Source organism: Pseudoliparis swirei, chromosome 7 (genome assembly GCF_029220125.1).
Source record: "Pseudoliparis swirei isolate HS2019 ecotype Mariana Trench chromosome 7, NWPU_hadal_v1, whole genome shotgun sequence".
Lineage (NCBI taxonomy): Eukaryota > Metazoa > Chordata > Actinopteri > Perciformes > Liparidae > Pseudoliparis > Pseudoliparis swirei.
Genome location: NC_079394.1, coordinates 3,513,256 through 3,535,149, shown reverse-complemented (window position 1 = coordinate 3,535,149; position 21,894 = coordinate 3,513,256). Strand labels below are relative to the sequence as shown.

Sequence of the window (21,894 nt, the reverse complement as noted above, 5' to 3'; positions counted from 1 at the left end):
CAAAGAGGGAACACCTGCCTTATGCAATAAACAAGAATACAACAAGCCCTTAAGTTATTATGAAACGGAGGTATTTTTATCTGCTTATAAACAGGAGAGAACATTTCCACCGTATTTGTGTGAGATAAATTTACGATAAAGAGAGGTGAACTTTATTTGTTGACGTCTAGATTGTTGGTTTTCTCTGTTACATTTATTTGAAAGAAAGTTAAGTATGCTTCCTTATTTATAGGATATACACAGATGTCTCTTGACAGTTTAAGATATTATATGCTTCTCATATATGAGGTAAATATGATTTTCCACAATTGACTCTTATATTACCTTCTTATTTGAGCCAAAGGGCATGCAGTCCAATTACAGTACTTCAATATCTCCCTGCAGATCTTGCCAACCTGCAATCTGCAAATGAGTGTTTTACTGATGTTTCACTGAGCAAACTCTGCAAACCCTTTCCAAAATATTTGAAACCATTAGTGAAAAGAAAACTTGAAAGCATAGCAAAAGGGGCCATAAAATTATTTGCTTAAACATAAATGCTTCTGATGTTACCATTAAGAATAATGTTTTCATAGAAGGAGGGAATGGTGAAATGTGCCTGCTATACAGTATTACATGTCTATGCTCTGAGGCAGCACAGTGGTATACTTTACTACTTTAAAAAAAAGGAATTATATCGGACAGTTATGATTAAAGACGTAAGCAGCAGCCCATCCCATCTATGCTGATTTTGTCTGAGCGTTTTAAAAGCACATGGCAAAACCCTGACCGTGGCACACAGTGTGTCCGTTCCCTTCGCTTAACTAAAGCTCTACTGAGCCCCCGGTGTACAGCAAAGTGCCCTGACAATCGGCTCAATGCTCTAGCCAATCACAGGGACACGTGACCTTCTAATCCCTCTCTGTGTGAGGGGGTAAGAGTTTGTTGTCAGTGTTGCTTTTGTGAATCAGCGGCCAAAATCCCAAATGATTTGTCAAGAAGGAGAGGTCTTCAGAGAATAGGAGAAACAAAAGCAGCACGGGCCAGTTAGTGTGGGTGTCGGTGCGTGCATGTGTGTGTGTGTGTGTGTGTGTGTGTGTGTAACAGAAACACAGAGAGAGAGAAAGGAGGTAGACCATACTTTTGCTTCTGTATTTGTGTGAATCTGTGTGCGACTGCATACGTGCGCGCATGTGTGTGTGTTTGTATATAGGGTCTCTGAGATTACAGAGCTTGGCTCACAGAGTCCTCTGTGTGTAATCGTGGGTCCACATGCGAGTGCTCACCTTCCACTGAGCGGATTAACCTAACGCTAAATCCCAAGAGAGCAACAGGCCAGACAGGCCACACAGAACAACTTCATTGACGATGGGCAAACGCGTAACATCTTTTTATAAACTAATACACTTTTAGATATTTTTACACGAGGAAAAAACTCATATGAAGCATAAATTATTATAAAAAGTGATGGGACAATGCAGAGAAAAGTACCGTGTTTTATGAAGAAATTGTTCATCACATGTTGCACATACTTTATTTAGGCTGTATCATTTTTTTTAAATGTAAGTTATGTAAGAAATGTAAGTGTATGCAGCATACTTTTCAGAGTCACAAATTAGGTTGATACGCTGTTGTAGACAGAAACACTTTGTCACTTTAAAAAGGTTCTTTACCCTTTAGGCAATTTTAAATGTAGTAGTTGTTGTATATCAAATGTGCTATGAATATCATATCAGATTTATTAATTTTGAAAAATAGAATTTATCTTCCAAAAAGGGAAAGTTATTTATGTCTGTACTATAATTGATGTTTATCTTTGGAACACATTCAAAAGCATATCTTTACAGATATTAACACGTATGCTTATATTAATGAATATGAGTTAAATGCACACAGCCGAGTCAGTTCCAAATTCGGTTTAAATTAAAATGAAATGTGTACTTCTAAATTTCATCATTAGTTATTCTGCACGTTTCATCAGCGGGCTTCATATCCAGACTTTAATTAAGGACATCACAAATACATCCAATTGGTTTTCAAAAGCTGCAACCTGTGAAAGTTGCCACAGGTTAATTATGGTGTCATTATTAATCCTCTCACTGCAACAGGTTCACTTGAACCACGAGACTGAACTCAGTGAATAATTAGTGAAATAAATCTTAACAATCTCAGTCACAGAGAAAAAATAATAATAACTGAACCTTCCAAACCTTTTTTTAAACCCTGATTCACAGTTCTCTGTGTATGAATTAACGATCAAACAAGTCGAGCAAACGGTGCTCTCTTGTATTGTAGTTTGGAAATGTTTAATTCAGCCTGTTCTAATATATTTATGAAAGTTGCCATGGGTTATCCTTATTTAATGTGATTATTGTGATCATTAGAGCACCACAGTTTAGTCCGTGTAAACCACTGGTAAATGATACCATATTCACTCAGTAAATATGGCTTTTTTATGTGCTGTGAGTTGTCTTTCATTATGTTGATTTAAGCTAATTATCTGTAATAAAAGAAGTACAAACTTCAGTTGAAAGAAAGTTTCTCATCAGTGTATTTAATCAAATTGTATACCTGAGGTAGATTAAGCACGACCGTTTACACTAAGAGAGTAACTTTTCATGTCCCCCACCCCCTATAGCGCAGAGGAGAAGAACACACTGGGTTATGTTATATTATTAAGGAGGGCAGCGCGTTCAGTAGATGTGGCTTCGGGGCTGCGCGCCTGCATGTGGACACGAGAAAGATCCACAAGGTCGAGACAACAGGAATAACTACCTCAAACATGACTCGCTCCTAATGGACCATAAACAGCTATTTGATGTCAGCCTGTAATTTACATGACGTGTAGCTGTCAAGTCGATCGGGGTCCCAAACAAATCAATAGACGCAGAAACTGTACTTAGTTGAAGAGGAAGCGCGCATCAAAATAGGAGCCTCAAGTTTCTCTGAGAAACACTGAAAATACGGAATACTACGACGCCACGACGCGTCTCGTGGAGAGTTGCGCGTGAGTGTGAGCGCGGTGACTTACTTTATTTCGCGTGGAATCTTGTCCGGTGGAAGTGAAAGATACAACAAGCGGTCCGCCGGTTGTTTGGTCCGGCCGGCTGACAGGACGCGGGGAGCTGCTGCTGCTGGATGGGGACGGACTTAGCCAAGACGCACTTAAAATCCAGGAGCGCAATTTAGCTGAGGACGTCGCCGCGAGGGGAAAAAAAAGTAATCTACAGTACGTGGTAGGAGTCTCTATAATGTCAGAGACAACTACTCTCTCTCCCTCCCTCTCTCTCTCTCTCGCTCTCTCCCTCTCCCTCCCTCCCTCTCTCTCTGATCGGACAGTGTCTGCTCAGCAGGCGGCGAGGACGCTTCGCCTGGTCTCTCCGCGAGGTGCCGGTGAGCGGAGAGGGACCCGGTGGCGCGGTGATGGTGGAGGTGGAGGTGGTGCTGGAGGTCTGGATCTTGATGGAGATGCAGAGAGGCTCTTTCTGCTCATTCCCACAATCCTGACCGAGTCTTTTCCCAAACCCTCTCTTCTCCCAGTGCGACGAGCAATAATCGATGTTTTCTTCTTCTTCTTTTTTCTTCTTCTTTTTTTTTTTACTCCTGAAAGGGGGCGGGCTCACATTTCCCAACTCTACTTTAATGAAAGAGGCTCGGCTCTTAATGCTTTATTATCGCGCCAGTCCCGAAAGAGTGGACGGACAATTAACTGCTCAGAGAGGACCACTAGAGGAAGATGATGCGGGGATGTGTGCTTAACTAATGAACCGACGGAGAGCACGTTAAGCATCTTTAGTCCATTTAAAGCTAAATCCAGCCACCAAAGTTGATGTTTTAGTTATGGCCTGTTGTTTCATGCAGAGAAAGACAGAAAAAGACAAATCTCTATACGACCGGATCTCATCCTTTAGGAAAACTTAATTGTGCTTCTTGCTATTAAATCTGATTCAACTCGTATATCTTGTTCAGTAAACCCCAAATAATATCATTCAGTTCTCAACAGATTTATTCCATGTCTGTGCATCATGAATGCTGCTCCTGTCTGAGTCTCGACAAACTTTCCACCTCCAGCATGCTGCCAATCATGTTCCAGGACCCAGCTATCTCCTTCAGATAAGCCCTGACACAGACAGTAAGCATGGGGGAATTACCAAGCCTTTATCCATCCAACCAAATTATTTCAAAACATGCACTCTATTAGTGTGAAGATAACAATTAGAACAGCAAGTTTGCCACTTCAGATAAGGCCCAGACAGGCAGTCTGTACAGAGATGTATCCCAGATAGGCCTTGTTATACTAAAGTTATATTATACTCACATTATATGGGCGCGGTATCAGCCTAAAGAGTGGTTGTCTTGAATGGAGCCTGTTATACTCCCATACATCATCAGATCTCACGCGTGAGTTTTCATCAATCCACCCTCAGAAAAAGAAAATACTCCTGGTTTCTTATTAACATGATAAAGTCAGTTTCAAGTAATCTTTTTGGATCGTTGAACTTTTAAATACAGTTGATAATCGTTTTCCATTTTTCATACTCAAATCATTCAAGGACTGTAAATTCTCCTCGTCGGGCTGAAAATAGCTTTTCTTGAGTTTTTATCTTTCTTCTCATCTTCATTGTATTGGCAGTTGAGCACCAACTACATTTTTCTAACCACACTTTTTTTATGTCCAAATACAGACACACGGCAAAGCATTTTCCCGATGAGCTTACAGCTTTGCAGCACATGCCTGTCACTACACTACAGACTGCGTGAAGTGTAAGTGGACACCAAGCAGCACCGTAATCTTTCCCTTCCTTAGAAGTTCACCTGTGAAGCGTAAGCCATGTATGCAGCCAGTCACCCAGTCACTCAGCCAGGGTACCGAATGGCGGGACATGAAATCAGTTAATAAATAAATCAAGCTGGCTAATCTGCTTGACGGGCGGGCATTACAGCCTGTAACCGAAGCCGCTGGTGTCTGATGACTCGGGATACCACCTTCAGATCACCTGACCCTTTAATCTTTAATAGCATTTCCTCTGGCCCCCCAGACCTCCATAATAATCAATAAGGTGTAGTCTGTTAGACACAGTGGGTTCATAAATGCAACATGGCAGATATCAATATACTCACATATCAGCATGAAGCATACAGATTTGACACCCTGAGTAGACAAGTTCCTCCGTACACATAGAACATGCTACTGGCAATTGCTTGAACATGTCAGTGACATATGAGAACCTACGGGCGCCCGGATGATCGGACTCACCACGTTCGATATTCCTTCGTCAGCCGTCTCGCGTCCCCTCGGTCTCGTAGATTTCTGTCAGCAATTCATCGGAAAACTTCTTCGTGTTCAACAGCGTTTGCGGTTGTCTTTGGTTGGCACCTGGGAGGAGAAGTAACACAGGGTAGCGTGAGGAAGAGGAGAGAGTCAACCTGCTGGTGACATTGTAATTGTTTGCATGCACTTTGCACATAGTGAGCAGAATTCATGTTAATATACACTACCGTTCAAAAGTTTGGGGTCACTTTGAAATGTCTTTATTTTTCAAAGAAAAGCACAGTTTTTTCAATAAAGATAACATTAATCAAAAATACACACCATTCATTGTTAATGTGGTAAATGACTATTCTAGGTGGAAACGTCTGGTTTCTAATGAAATATCTCCAGAGGTGTATAGAGGCCCATTTCCATCAACTATCACTCCAGTGTTCTAATGGTACATTGTGTTTGCTAATCGCCTTAGAAGACTAATGTCTGATTAGAAAACCCTTGTGCAATTATGTTAGCACAGCTGAAAACAGTTATGCTGGTGATATAAGCTATACAACTGGCCTTCCTTTGAGCTTGAAGTTTGAAGAACAAAATTACTACTTCAAATATTAATCATTATTTCTAACCTTGTCAATGTCTTGACTATATTTTCTATTCAATTTTCAATTCATTTGAAAAATAAAAGTGAGTTTTCATGGAAGACACAAAATTGTCTGGATGACCCCAAACTTTTGAACGGTAGTGTATGTGTGTGTGTGTGTGTGTTTAATGTCCATGTGAAGTACAGATAAATAAATGGGGGGATTGAATATATTTGGATGGTGAAAAATCATTAAACGAGGCAAACACTGGCTCATGCATATTCATAAATGACTGTCTAACTTTTCTACAGGGATGAAGTTATAGTGAAGGCATACGTACCGCCTCCTTCTTTGCTCACTCATTTAATGCAAAGTAGGAAAGACCGACTGTATATTTTTTTGCTCCGTAGACTACAAAGCGGTGGTCTACGGCTAAATCTGAATATGGTAGAAGCTCAGAGGAGCCAGTTTATTGTTCCATTATAGTATGTCATTCACGGTGTGTCACATGATGCCTTTTACAGCTGATGGATTTAGTTAGCAACAGAATAAGTGTGATCAAAAAAGCAGACCGTGCTCGAGGTAGGTTTGTGTGTGTGTGTGTGTGTGTGTGGAGAAAAATCAACAGTTTGCCAATACAATTATGTCATTTCAAATATGTCATATTGTATATACACACACACTTTAGGCTTTTGGGTAAATGCAATTTTGCAAGTTTTGGCATTGACTGCGCATAAAAAGAGAAGAGGGGAAACTGCGACTGCATGTTAAGTCAAACACATAAGTGCGGTTTGCTGATATTGATCTTGCTCGGATTGTTTCTTAAGCCTCTGCTGGCAGTCACTTCACAGACTGTCACACACATGCAAAACAGCTCGCCGGAAAAACGTGTGTGCTTTTTTCGAAACAGAGGGAGAAAGAAAGGAATGCCTCTCTCAAGCAAAAGATAAACACTAACACATTTCCAGGGCAAACAGGAACAGCCCGGGCTCAGTGCAATCTGTTGTCGATCACGCTCACGTGAAAACACAATCTGCCTGTCACAGTAGATGATGCTGTCAAGCACTCTGCCTCGCTGCTCCTGAGAATTAGCTCAGTGCTTATTACAGAAGCACTGCGAGACACACGCAGTACTTGTTGTATATCAGATATGTCTGAGGATGCTGCGAGCTTTATTTGGTATTTACTGCTTTCAGTCATTCTTCCTCCGTTCGCTCCCTAATGAATCTGAGAGACGTTTGGTGTGCTGACGGTAGATTGATGCGACATGATGTGACGACCAAGCTTCACAGGGGTAACAGAGAGACCTGCAGGCCAATTTAACACACGGGCTCAGCTGGGGATCTATGGTTCTCACTGTTGCACATCTGTGTGTGATTGTGTGTGCGTGTGCATGACTTTAGGGTAGACCTTTATGGTTGTTTGAGGGACAGTCTCAATCACAATATTTTAAGAGTGACGCTTTTATAAATCATGATATTAGTTGATTGGGATTGTATTAATGAATATATACACTACCGTTCAAAAGTTTGGGGTCACTTAGAAATGTCTTTATTTTTCAAAGAAAAGCACTGTTTTTTCAATAAAGACAACATTAATAAAAAATACACACTATACATTGTTAATGTGGTAAATGACTATTCTAGGTGGAAACGTCTGGTTTCTAATGAAATATCTCCATAGGTGTATAGAGGCCCATTTCCATCAACTATCACTCCAGTGTTCTAATGGTACATTGTGTTTGCTAATCGCCTTAGAAGACTAATATCTGATTAGAAAACCCTTGTGCAATTATGTTAGCACAGCTGAAAACAGTTATGCTGGTGATATAAGCTATACAACTGGCCTTCCTTTGAGCTTGAAGTTTGAAGAACAAAATTAATACTTCAAATAGTAATCATTATTTCTAACCTTGTCAATGTCTTGACTATATTTTCTATTCAATTTTCAATTCATTTGATAAATAAAAGTGAGTTTTCATGGAAGACACAAAATTGTCTGGATGATCCCAAACTTTTGAACGGTAGTGTATGAATTGCCATTATTATTAACGGGAACATCTTTCAATAAATGATGTGTTCTTACTTGTAGGAAATGCTGTTGCAAATGACAGAAGCCTGAAGAAATACTCAATTAAGTTTGAAAAAAAGTTTTAATAAATAAGTGAATTTAATAAATGTTATGTAATATCTTAATGACACCTGATCAATATCCATATTATTAAAGGCCATTATCAGTGTGTTTGAGAGAATAATGTCGAATCTAATATTCTCCATGAATGTTTGTGCAGGACTTGATGAGCCTGAACATCTGGATTCAGTTCTCAGGAGAAAACATAACTTCTTTGGAAGTAATCTCACACTTAGGAGAGATGTGAGACATTTCCCTGCCGATACGCACTTGGTCTCAGTCAGCGTTATATTACACATGATTCGCAGATCCATATTAATAAGGTTTATAATGAAACTCAGAGGGCAATATCATCAGTAATTATAGTTGCATGAATTGTACCACTGTACAGTATAATTAGGGTAGCAAAGGTGAGAAAATCGGTTTTAATTAACTGAAATCATATGTCCTCATATAACAAAATATATAAAACAAAGAAATTCTGAGAAGTATTTATTTGTACACTCAAATGAATCTTTGTAACGTGATATTCGCCTTCCTAATTTTAGATTGCGAGCACTATTCCCTTGATCATTCCACCACTGAAATAATGCAGTGTTTGAGTCAAGACCATATATACGGTATTAGCACCTTGCGGCAATTACCTTTCAAATGATTTATATATGTAAATATAATATATTATGTAGATAAGTCACCATGGAAATTAAAGTCACTACAAATTCTTAAATGACATTAGATATCGTCATTTATATTATTTTCATAAGGTTCTCTCATTTTTTTCAAGTAAAGAATTCACACTACATCTTCGCACATCTCATAAACTTAAATCCCCCTCAGTAATTGTAAGCTTTCGTCAGATGCAATTATTGTAGTTTTCTAAGTAAGAAAAAAAGCAAAGGACAAAAAAAAAACTTCTGTCTAACTTTCATTAGCTGCTGTGTTCTATAATGGCATGACTCATTCTTCAGTGAAGCCATAAAGAGCCTTATTTTCAATAACATGTTTTTTCTGTGTGGTTTGGCCATTGACTGACTGGCCAGCAGTAAATTCACTCGACCATTTCATATATTTCCTTGTCCTTACAGTTCAGTTTCAGAACAGCGCCCTGTTGGATCCAACCATACAGAACAGACTTGAATGCAATAATAACAAAGTCAGAAGGCCTCTGAAACTGTAATAGACATGTAACGACCCCTTACCGAGCAGTGTTAAAGGAGAGACGGCGCTGGTGATTTGCATGTGTCGTGTTTAACCAACAGTATTCTGTCTGTACACCTTTTATGCATTATGGATGAGGCACAAGCTGAACAACAAGCTCTCCCTTTGTTCTGCCTGATGCTCCAGTTACATCATAGGAAAAGCCCCATGGTCCTGTGACTGCGCTGACTGGCGGAGACACAGTGCCGCTGGCCGAGCTGTTGATCAGACCTGTTGCTTCTTCACTTTGTATACTACCTTGTACAGGACTGTCTCAGAAAATTAGAATATTGTGATGACATGCATTCTGGATTCACACACACACACTGATTTGCAATTTTTTTCTTTTTTTTTATTATGATGATTATGGCTTACTTAAAAAAAACTCAAATATATATCTCTAAATAAATAATATCAAAAAAAAAAGTATACTAGTAGTAGTATTAACAAATCACTTGAATTGTCTAATTAACTCGAAACACCTGCAAGGGTTTCCTGAGCCTTGACACACACACACTATTTTTTTTTTTTTTTTTTTTTTTGGTCTGAAAAAATTAAAAATTTTTTTTTAGATTTTTTTTAGTTTCTTAATTAATAAGCCATAATAAAATATTAAAAAAAGATAAAGCTTGCAATATTTGATTTTTGATTTAAAGGGTTATTTTTTTTTTTCCTGGTCCGATGTTGTTTTGGGGGGATGGATGTCTATGTACATTTGTAAAGCACTCGAGACAAATTTGTATTTTTGTGTTGTTGAGCTATAAATAAACTGAATTGAATTGAATTAATGAATCCCAGAATGCATGACATTTTTGTTTTTTTAATTGCATTACAGAAAATAAAGAACTTCATCACAATATTCTAATTTTCTGAGACAGTCCTGTATATGTGAATATGTGTAGATATATGGACACACACACACACACACACACACACACACACACACACACACACACACACGCACACACATGCAGTGGCATGTGCTGAGAAGATTCACACTGATCTTTGTGCTGGATATATGAAACTTAAAAATGTAACAACCAGATCATTTAATATCATTAATTGAATGCCTTATAATACATTGTTTGCGCACGACAACAATCCAAATGATATTTTGATATTTAGAAACTGTTGGCATTAATTTTTTTATTATTATGACTGGATATCTGCAGATGAAATATTTTGATTAAACTGTCAAAAATGCGTTTGGGATTTCATAATAAAAATGCTTTAATATCCTGAATGTCTTATATGTGACAGGTGCCATCAGTTCCCCACCTGCTTCATATGAGAAGCACATGTTGCCTACAGAGGTGCATTCAGGCACTGCTGTGTAATACACGGTGCTGCCTCTAGGGGAGCTCTGCATCTTTCTCAGCACAGAATAAACGAGTTTACTGTATGGGTTAATGGGAGGTCTCCATGCAAATTTAACCACTATTTTATTTTTCAACCCTACATTATTCTTATTCAGTGGGTAAAATTTTCATTTCGAGAAGTCATCTAAACATTTAAGCAAAGTGATTTTTACTATAACAGAAATTAAATATCAGTACCAATTAACCCATGTAAACCATTTCAAATATTCTTATTTCAATTCCTTCATTTTATTAATTCTATTCCTAGACATCGGAACTCCTCTCTCCCTCCTCCCCTTCCTGTGTCTTCTTCTCTTGCAACCGTAATTGCTGGACTTTCTGTCTGTACATCACGGCTCAACGTTGTCTTTGTCTGCACTAGATTGCTTCATGCGAGGGGAAAAAAAGAAACTCACTTAGTGCTAATGATTTTTCCTCCTTTGTGGTGGAATGGTTGTAAAGTATTATGAACTTCTGGCACAGTTATTTCATTGTTCCTGCTGCCCTTTCTCTTTTAGTGCGCATAAAGGGGAGATGCCAATGATAGCTTTTCGTGTGTCTGTTATACAAGAAGTTCCAACCGGTGTTTCCTCAAGTGGTGCAAAAGCTGTGTCTGAATCAGTGTTAGTGTTAAATATGCAGACATGGAATGAATCACAATTTCCATAAACAACATGAAAATGTGTAAATTATACACACCAAAAAGTGTGAACTTAAATTATATACTTTTTTCTATTACATTTTGGTTAACATATTGCTCAGCAGAACCATGACAGCCTGGCGATGTTCCCGATTACCTGACCTGTTGTTTTAGACAGACTTTATAATGGGAGGCCGCTGTTTGATTTCCATTTCCTCTTCCTGGTTTTCTGTAGTTCCCTTAACCTCCCTTTGCCAATCAATTTTGATAAACCCGTTTGTTCCTAACCCCTTTTACTTTATTATTTATTTTATTTACCTAGGTCAATTATGACCCATAAAATAAAATTAAAAATTATTATTAGAATTAATTTTTTTTGTTTTTTAAGTGTGAGGTACTTTTTGTTTGTTTGTTGTTGACGAGAAAGAACGACGACAAATAACATTGAATCAAATCAACCCGACCGGGCGACAGGAGGGTTAAATATTGAATCGGGTCAAAATGACCCGAAGGCAACAGGAGGGTTAAGCAATCAAACAACATTCTTTTAAAAATTAAACCACCCTATTTCCCTAACTTTAACCTCTAAAGTATGTTTGTGACCAAAGTCCTTACCATAGTGGTGGCTGTTCACAAAACAGTCATAAGAAGATATTTTATGATGTGCGTTTAGAAAGAATTTATTGATCCCAGATCAGAATTTCGGTTGTTTTGGAAAGCGATTACAATATATTTGGTCGTTTGGTTATAGTTCTTAAACTGGAGGGGTGAGGATTTAGCATAGGATCTGCGTATAGGTCATCATTTGATCTCTTTTTTACTAATAACGTATCAGACTAACAGAGGCCTGAACTGTATACGATGTAGTACATTCAGCGTTAGCACAAAAGCCGACAGTCATCACTGTTTCCAATTCCCATAGTAACCGTGACACAGCAGAAGTCCCTCCTGCAGCTGTTGACCTCAGCCAATTCCCCTGACAATTAAGGATCACTCAGCATGGCTATGCAACTTCTCCCACACTCTCAACAAGCAGCTGATAGCATCTCACTGTGAAGAAAAGCAAGTGGAATATAATGTGTGTCTAAATGAGGGTTTCCCGGCCCTGACGCGTAAGCCGGGCCTAGCCTAGCGACCGTCGGCGGAGTCCCGCGTCACCCGGCGGAGCTCGGCAGATGAGCGGCAGCGTCTTAAGCTCTTTGTGCCTCCAGGATCACCCCCGACTCATTCTCATTCAGACGTGATCAGAGGGGAGGCAGGCGACCGAGATGAGCTTGTAGATCAAAGACGCTGCCTTTGTAGATCTAGGCGGCCCGGCACACGGGCGCTGTACGGTGACGGCAGAGCGTCGTACGGTTTTCTGGCCTCAACAGAGCTCAGGGGGGTAGAGGAAAAGATAGTTTTTTATACAAGAGGCTGGTATGCTGCTGGGAATATTCCAAAATGAAATAATAAAGCGAAAAGAAGAGAAGACCTTGCAATGCCGTTACTGTTAGCCACGGCAGTGGAACAAATCACAGTTGAAACTGCTTCCAAATGTGTTGTAGGTCTTGGTTTCAGTGATAATTAGTTTTACAAATGAAATGCAGTTTCTACAGTAACATACGTAGGTAACTCAAAATCATCTGTATCAGTGGTGCCCACTAAATAACCATGGAAACTAACTTCTATCCTATCTACTGCCATGCTTCCTGTCAGCAGCTGTTACAGAGTAATCAAACGGCAAATTACGTCTGTGCTAGTCGTAACTCTCTCATTCATTTATGAATAACATTTGATGTAATCTACACTCACACATCAGATGTTACCAGTGGAGATGAACAAACATCCCCTCGTATATCGTTATGAACGGCGACAATGAAACTAGCAGCAGAGTGTGAAGGTGAAGCGACAGGATGAGGAGAGTTTCAAAGGCAGAGAGGCAACTGCGTACGAGCGCTCGCCACCCTACAGAGAAAGAAAACAACGCGTTTCCTCAACTCCGCTGACCATCAAAGCCGTGGAATTCAGGGGTAGAAAGGCTATTAAGTGAGGACCGAGCAGTTCCTGTAAACTGGGTCAAGGTTTATCAGGTCCTGCAAGATGTTAGGTATGAATAAGGGAATAATGTCAACTTATATTTTAATATATTTATACACTACCGTTCAAAAGTTTGGGGTCACTTAGAAATGTCTTTATTTTTCAAAGAAAAACACTGTTTTTTCAATAAAGATAACATTAATCAAAAATACACACCATACATTGTTAATGTGGTAAATGACTATTCTAGGTGGAAACGTCTGGTTTCTAATGAAATATCTCCAGAGGTGTATAGAGGCCCATTTCCATCAACTATCACTCCAGTGTTCTAATGGTACATTGTGTTTGCTAATCGCCTTAGAAGACTAATATCTGATCAGAAAACCCTTGTGCAATTATGTTAGCACAGCTGAAAACAGTTATGCTGGTGATATAAGCTATACAACTGGCCTTCCTTTGAGCTTGAAGTTTGAAGAACAAAATGAATACTTCAAATATTATTCATTATTTCTAACCTTGTCAATGTCTTGACTATATTTTCTATTCAATTTTCAATTCATTTGATAAATAAAAGTTTCATGTCTTCCATGAAAACTCACTTTTATATATATATATATATATACTTATTTTTATCTTTTCATTTCCTCATTTTTTACAGTATTTTTACAGTATTTTTTGCTCGGATGAGGGTGAAATTAAAATGTTTGCGTTTATATATATATTTTTTTTGTAGTTATTGGAACAGATTGCAGCATAAAGTGATGCAAAACGAAAATCAAAAAATAAAATTCACTCAAAGTACGAGCATATCACATTCAGGAACAATATTACTTCACCTTCCATTCTACCCAAAAGCTGCAGTTAAATCAAATATTGAAGGAAAATGTCCAACAGAGTCTTTCACCACTCATTAAAATCAAACAGAGCCTTTGCTTTAGTATGAAATTCCATTTGGTTGTTTTGGGACAAGTGCCCTGAAGTAGAGACCGTTTCCAAATCCCGTTTGGTTGGGAATGAACCTCACTCAGTTCATTTAATATGACAAAAGTTTTCTCCTTTGTTTCTGAAGTTTGCCTAACATGTCTTACTTAAACACAGAACTGCATGACACATATTGCCACTGAAGTGTGTAGTTGCCACTTAGGTAGCTACCTTGAGGGAGTGAGTCATTTCTAAAGCAAACAGCATGTTAAGGTCATGTTCTTTTCTCTCACTGATAATTCCAGATTGTGCAATGAGATGTTCTAAGCAATTACCCTTCTAAGTACCAGTAACCTAAACTGACTGTGAAGAATTAGCACAGAAACACAATATAAAGTTCCACTTTAGCGACTAAAACCATTTGTCTTGCCTGAGAGAAATAAAAGTGTAGACTTTTAAAGCTAAAACACACACACACACTTTCAGGAGCTGCAATAAGTGATTCGCCAAGTGCTCAGAGGTGATTGTCGACAGCTGGGACCTGACTCCTCCCTCAGCTTCTCCGATGTCTTTTGACTTTGTCAAGCGCAGGAAAAGCTCAAAGTTAACACCGATTAAGTGTATCTTTTGGGCTTTTTCACACTGATACAGTCTTTTTTTGTGTCGGGCTACATGACAAAGGCATCATTCACCGAATCCAGCGAGGCTATAATGAAACAATTAGGCAACAGCACATTAAAATAAATTTCAGTTCAAATTGAGCAGCTCAAATATCAAAATGATGGCTTAATCTGTTAAACATGTCACGACCCACTGTGCGGAGCACGGTCTTAAGTCCTCACAGAGAAAAGCTTTCCACCACCGGAAAGAGATCCAGAGGAGGGGAAAAGAGAGGGAATAGGTGTACTGTGAAAACTCACCTGTGCGGTTTCTCTGCTTCCCCAGGAAGTTCAAACCCGCAGCACCGACTAAGGCCCAGCTCAATCAAAAGGTTCAAAAGTTTAAAAAACAAGGTAAAATAAAAGAGATAGTTGACTCAACAAATAGATAAATAATTGCAAATTGCCTGAAATCAATGTCCTGCATGTGATAAAGCCAGACCAGCTGGCTTTGAATAGAATCCCCCGATTTGGGTTGTGTGTTTGCCCCCCGATCTCTGTCTGGACTGACTGAAACCGGGTCGGGTTCTTTTCCAACCAGCCCCCCACCCCCCCACCCCCACTGTCCGTGTTGAATCCACCTGCCCCCATCACTCCTCGATAAATTTAGCCTTCCGAGGGATCGGTGACACCCAATTCCCCCTCCAACCCCATTCCCTTACAAGCACACACACACACACACGCACCTACACACACACACACACACACACACACACACACACCAGACCTTTGTCAGCACAGGCATATATGCCCTGGATGATTGCCCCCTTAAGAATGTTGCCATCTTCACAGTGGCAAAAAAAGACACCCCCCCCCCCCCCACACACACACACCCCACCCCCCCCTCCCTCTTTCTCCCCCTTCACACATCCACAACTCCCAACTGTACGGACGACATTCTTCATTTTGAAACAGAGCTGTTACAGAAGGAGCGACATGAGTTTGCTCACTTTACACTTTCAATGTGTGTCATTAAATGGGCCAGATTTCTAAAAACCTGTATGATGGGCAATCGCAGATTAGGAGCTCATTTAAAAGGTTATTATTCTTTAATCTGATGAAGTAGGATATCTCAGCTGCAAAAAAATATTAAATAAACTCTGCTGTACAAATACCATTACCCCTCTGACAACCATCATCAGTGTAATCTATGTCAATCGTAAATAAATTACCCAACGGAAGAGATTAACTGGCATTGATAGCATCTTGTCAAATGTCAAAATACCAGGTGCAATGGTATACACCTATAATTTGGTAATTATAAACTCATTCAACTAAGTACATCTATGACTAAAATCCGCTGGCAGCCTTTCAAAGAACCACAATACCCAGGGAATGTCAGTTTTTCATTAATACCTGATAAAAATCTCATATCTCCATTCAAAGAGAAAAGTTTTGAGTTTCCTTAAGCTGCTGGCATCCTGATCCGACTCAGTCTAATTGATACATTCAGTATAATGTACATATCAACAAGCCTGAATTGCAATATCCTCTGTGACTGATTCCCATCAGAATACTGTAGGGTTGGTTTTTTATCACGTATCTTTCCGTCAGGGTTTCATACCTGATGCCAAAATATAATGATAATGACAGTGAATCATAAACCCAAATTATCATATCACATATCCGTCTTAAATGGACCAATTTGCAGATGTGGAGATTGATAATGTCAGGAAAAGATGAGTAAATTATCGATTGCTATTTTCCCAGAATGCATCCAAAAGAAGAAAAAACACAGTTAGAGAAGATAAAACAGTGGTGTTCCCTTGATGATCGCTATTCACACTCTTCTGACAGTGAAATATATTTTGTATTGATCCGGTTGTATTGTTTACATGTTTCTGGGCACAGGTAATCAACTAATCGCTTTATTTTTGGAAATGTCTGTCGCCGTGACTACCTGCACCCCTATACATTGAGGGATCAGTGTCGGCCCAGTCTGGTGTGTGTGATGACCTCATGGCCAGGAATTCAGTGATGTTTGTGGGTGTGGAGAGGTTGATGGATGTTGGTGGGAGTTCATTTAATTATGACATCCCTCGATGAGGGAGGGATTCAGTGTCTTGATCAAAGCTTTAATACGGTGACGTGATCTGTGCTGCACACACAAAGCAACACATATTGCTTTTGATAAAACAGAGTTTGAATAATAATAATAATAATAATAATAATAACTAGAACGGGCACTTGGTAGAGCGCATACCTTCGCATATCACAAGATTGGGCATTGAATTATGAACATTTTGGCATTAGTTGCATGCCAATTGGATAAAAATTGACCACGCTATGGTAAAAAGAAGATTTTGACCTTTTCATAACCTTGACCTTTGACCCGATCGATCCCAAAATCTAATCAAATGGTCCCCGGATAATAACCAATCATCCCACCAAATCTCATGCGATTCGGTTTAATACTTTTTTAGTTATGCGACTAAAACGCATACAAATAAATAAATAAATAAATACACGGCGATCAAAACATAACCTTCCGCATTTTCAATGCAAAGGTAATAATACACAATCATTTGCATGTACCCACACATCCACATTACATTATTACATAACATGCCATTTAGCAGACGCTTTTATCCAAAGCGACTTACAATAAGTGGATCAACCAAGAGTACAAACTAAGAACAACAAAAATACAGAAAGTAACATTTCTTCAAGATAGTCGAACAACAAAAGTACCATAAGTAAGAGCCATTTAAGCCATTATGCTGCGTTCATTTTGATCAGCTTGTGTATTTTGACTAAATACTTCCTCTGGAGGGACTATGTAAAGAGACAGAAGACTAAATCCTGGCTGTCTTTTTATGAGAGTGGCAGGTTCAAGGAGGGGAAAAACAGGGAGCAGCACGGCAGTCTGTGGCACACTGTCGACCACAAGAACCAGCAAGGCTAAAGTCCGGTCGGTAAACTTGAAGACTACATCCTGTCCTAATCCAACGAGGACCAGCCAGCCCACCGACACTCTGTTTGGTCAGGTGTAAGGATTTTGTGTAGCTTACACTACCGTTCAAAAGTTTGGGGTCACTTAGAAATGTCTTTATTTTTCAAAGAAAAGCACTGTTTTTTCAATAAAGATAACATTAAATTAATAAAAAATGCACTCTATACATTGTTAATGTGGTAAATTAATATTCAAGGTGGAAGTGTCTGGTTTCTAATGAAATATCTCCAGAGGTGTATAGAGGCCCATTTCCATCAACTATCACTCCAGTGTTCTAATGGTACATTGTGTTTGCTAGTCACCTTAGAAGACTAATGTCTGATTAGAAAACCTGTGCAATTATGCTAGCACAGCTGAAAACAGTTATGCTGGTGATATAAGCTATACAACTGGCCTTCCTTTGAGCTTGAAGTTTGTAGAACAAAATTAATACTTCAAATATTAATCATTATTTCTAACCTTGTCAATGTCTTGATTACATTTTATATTCATTTGATAAATAAAAGTGTGATTTTTCATGGAAGACACAAAATTGTCTGGGTGACCCCAAACTTTTGAACGGTAGTGTATGTGCGAGTATGAAATTCACTCATTAGTGTACACACGTGTGTTTTGCCCATATGAGTGTGTGCCCCCGAGGGGCGAGGCCGCGTGTCCGTGGCTCACGGCGCCGTGGGCTTCGCCAGCGGCGGAACACAACGCGTTCTGTCAGCTGAGAGGTGACGAGCGCTCGACAGGAAACGTGGCACGGCCTCTCCTCTGAAAAGTCCTTTCACTCTTTTTTTTTTATTTTCTCCCTTTTTTTCTGTTTGGTTTATCATTAAATCATCAGCAGAAAATTAAAGTAATTATTGTAATGAACACACTGACAGGTTTATGTAACTCTGGGTGGATTTACGAGCGCTTCTATAACAACTCTGCAGTGGGCCCGGGCGGCCCTCGAGTGTGGCTTGGAGCGGATGATTAAGAGAATCACTTCATACATGCGTGTATATTTTAGTTTTACACATTTATTTTAATATGATAAGAATGGAGAACACCACGGTAGAAGTCATGATTTATCGGTAAATATCTGTCTGTGTGTAATCCAAAAGGATCGTTTTTTTCTTCTTTTTTTTTGCAGACAAAGCACTGAATGCCGTGAGCTGACTTCAGCGTGTCCGCCCAGCCCTCTGCTCCACACAAGGTCGCTCTGTGTGTGTTCGGCCTCCGAGAATGAGGGGAGGCCACGGCGCACAATCACCACTAAGCACATACCTTCTGCCCCGCCGCCTCCACCAGCCCAGACACAAACTCAGGGGCTGTATGTTTATTAAGCGTCTCGGAGGGTAGAACTGCTGATTTAGGACCGCTGCTCAGGAGCGTTTTTCATCACAAATCACTCTTCGTGAAACAGATTTGAAGCGTTGACTTTGAATTGGCACTCAGCATTTGATATGCCTGGTAAATACCAGCTGAGGCCTAAACCCAGGAACACGGCGGATTACCGAAGGGTGGACTGGTCGAGCCGGTCCTCCGGAGCTCTGTCCTGATGAGCGCTGTTGATTTTATAAGAAGCCCCCTGTGACGGGATCTGATAAAACACAGCGGGAGGCAGGTTTGGAAGGGAGCTGGAGAGTACAAGAGAGACAGATTGAGAGAGACAAGGACATAGAGAGACGGAGAGAACGCGAGAGTGAGAGAGCGAGTCCACACCACAATCCAAAAACAATATTTTGAGTGAAACTTTACCCACTCCATCTGGCTCTTTTGAAGGGTGGATTATGACTGGTGCCATGGCTAACTCTTTATCCCACACTGTTCCTTCTGTAAGTCCACTCGGACATTTTTCCTAAAGGACAGCTACACAGGAAATAAAAGGGAGTTCTGCGGTTACTATCGAGCATTCAGAACATAAATCACACACACTATGCATAGTTTTTAATTGAATGTGAAATAAATACCTGCTGTATATAAAAATGGTCAAAATAATGAAAGGTATATAATTCGGTGCCTTCTGAACTCACGAGAAGATCGGGAGTGGCGGCGGAAGCGTTCCTCTCCTCTTTTCTTCCCATTCTGCGATTCAAACAATGGCCTCCGGCACCATATTTTAAAAGACCAATTGAAATGTCGGAAACGTCAAAGATATTAACAAAAGGGTGAGAAAGGGCAAACATAGGACGACTTCTTGATGAGCCATACTGAATATGCTTCACAAGTGGATTGGACCAAACCTCACAATATCATAAATGAACTCTTGATTAATATTCACGCTTTAAGTTTTAATCACTGGCGTTGGACACAGTGCAACGACATTATTCAATTAAATCGCAATGCTTTATCTCTCATTTTCCTCTTTGAGTGTTTTCACCTCCATGGCAGATGTTTTGACTTGAAAGCCAATGAGAACAGAGACAGTGATGAACTTGTGATGCCATTTGAACCCAACTAAACAAACTGTGCCATGTTCAATAATGCCATATTAACTCAGTATATGATCCTGACTTCCTTTGAATGCATGCCAAGCAAGAAATTGCCTATTAGTATATTTTTCAAAGTACGGCTATATATAGAGTCAACGCTTAAGGAGTTGATCCTTCGCTTGTTGAATCAGAGCATTGCGTTTATTATTACCAGATATGATTGTGATGTTAATGTATTTACAATGTTTGTATAATAACTATAATAACACCCGCTGTCGGATAGTGTGGTACACATAGTGAAATGCACAAGTATTCAGGCTAAAAAGGGTTTTGCAAAATAGGTAAACCAATTTAAAACAAGAGAAAGGGTGAATACAGATATAAAACATATTTGTTATTCTTTTCTACTAACTGTAAATAGAAATGTATTACCTCATTTCACAATACTCCCCATCCTGCTTTAAATCATAAACTATAGGATAATATAAGAGAATGATTATAATTTAAGTATATAATCATTCTCTTAAATTAGAGTCTTGTGTAATAATAAGAAATATTTTTGATATCCTCAAATCACACATTTTTCATAAAATCTCTTTTGCGAAATTCATTTAAGCCTGTGTGCTTGTGTATTTTACTATTTTTAAAGTTTTTGAAAATTGAAGCATAATTATCTTGTAAATATGTTGAAGACATTGTGAAAAAAACGATTTAATGTCCAGAATGAATATCTACACTTTGCAGGAAATTCACATGTTAATGTTTTTCAAATATTTGTTTCCATGTTTTTTGGAAGTGATATATCACTTTGATGGCTCATATTCAATTTATTTAAGATTTTGGAATTGATTCTATAATTTGTTTGATATATTACTGCTTTGTTATGAAATCTCACAGCTCAAATGTCAGAGGTCTTTGTTTGGTTTTGCTTCAACGTGAGTTTGATGTAGTTTGGTGTGGATGATACATTCTCACTTGACCCGAGGTCCCTTTTGCAGCTGATTCTCGTGATGTCACAAGTCACGAGAGAATTGTGGGATCCCATATCACACGAACAATCCATCCGGACTTCAAGTAACGCTTTTGTGTCCGGCAAGCCGGTGCAAAGCCAATCAGCGTCCTGTGAGGAGCTCCAGGCAGACGGCTTCGGTGTGTGTGAGACGACACAGACAGCCGACAATGGCGGCTTCCAAAGTGGTTAGCGTCGATGCTGCAAGAGCATCAATTATATCAGAACTGAACGCAACTGACGGCTTTTCTTGATGGGCTTCATGATTTTGCTCTTTTTCCAACTTTGCCACTGCAAGCGTTTGATTGAACTAATTACATTTTGGCATTTAATGTGAAAATCAAACTGCACATTTTTGAAATTTTTGAAATTTCCCCACTGTGGGACGAATAAAGGTATATCATCATCATCATCATCATCATCAGTCTGAATAGAATGTCTGAAATGTTGACTGTGTAAATATCTATTTGTGGTCTAAAGTATGAAATGCCCATTTGATATTTGATATCATACACAAGTGTGATTGTGTGAGTGTGTGTGTGTGTGTGTGGTTAGTGTAATTTGAAAGTGTCCCATTTGTATGTTATTTAGACAGGATGAGCTTTTGATAAAATCTATTTTGGTCTTTAACACGCCTTACAATCTTTCCAGTAATGCCGATTTAAAGCTACTGCCGGTATTTGTCATGTGTGCAGTGATATCTGGTGAAAGTGGAAGACGATACGGTAGTCTACGGTATATTCACCCTTTAAGATTATGATGACAAAAGAAGTGTAA

At 39.2% G+C, this 21,894-nt stretch overlaps 1 protein-coding gene across 22 annotated transcripts in view; it reads right to left on the bottom strand.

Moving 5' to 3' along the window:
• The window catches only part of mef2cb (myocyte enhancer factor 2cb), a 74,338-nt gene extending 59,106 nt beyond the window's left edge, over nucleotides 1-15,232 (bottom strand). For 17 of the 22 annotated variants that reach the window (XM_056418516.1, XM_056418513.1, XM_056418527.1 and 14 more), the window contains exons 1-3: nucleotides 15,012-15,232; nucleotides 5,237-5,356; nucleotides 3,011-3,113 (exon numbers count right to left, since the gene is read on the bottom strand). The gene's annotated coding sequence lies outside the window, so the exon portion shown is untranslated. Of the gene's footprint in view, nucleotides 1-3,010; nucleotides 3,114-5,100; nucleotides 5,120-5,212; nucleotides 5,357-15,011 lie in introns of those variants that run through there. The other 5 variants (XM_056418517.1, XM_056418514.1, XM_056418518.1 and 2 more) reach the window with 4 other exon arrangements.
• Between the last annotated feature and the right edge of the window lie 6,662 nt (nucleotides 15,233-21,894).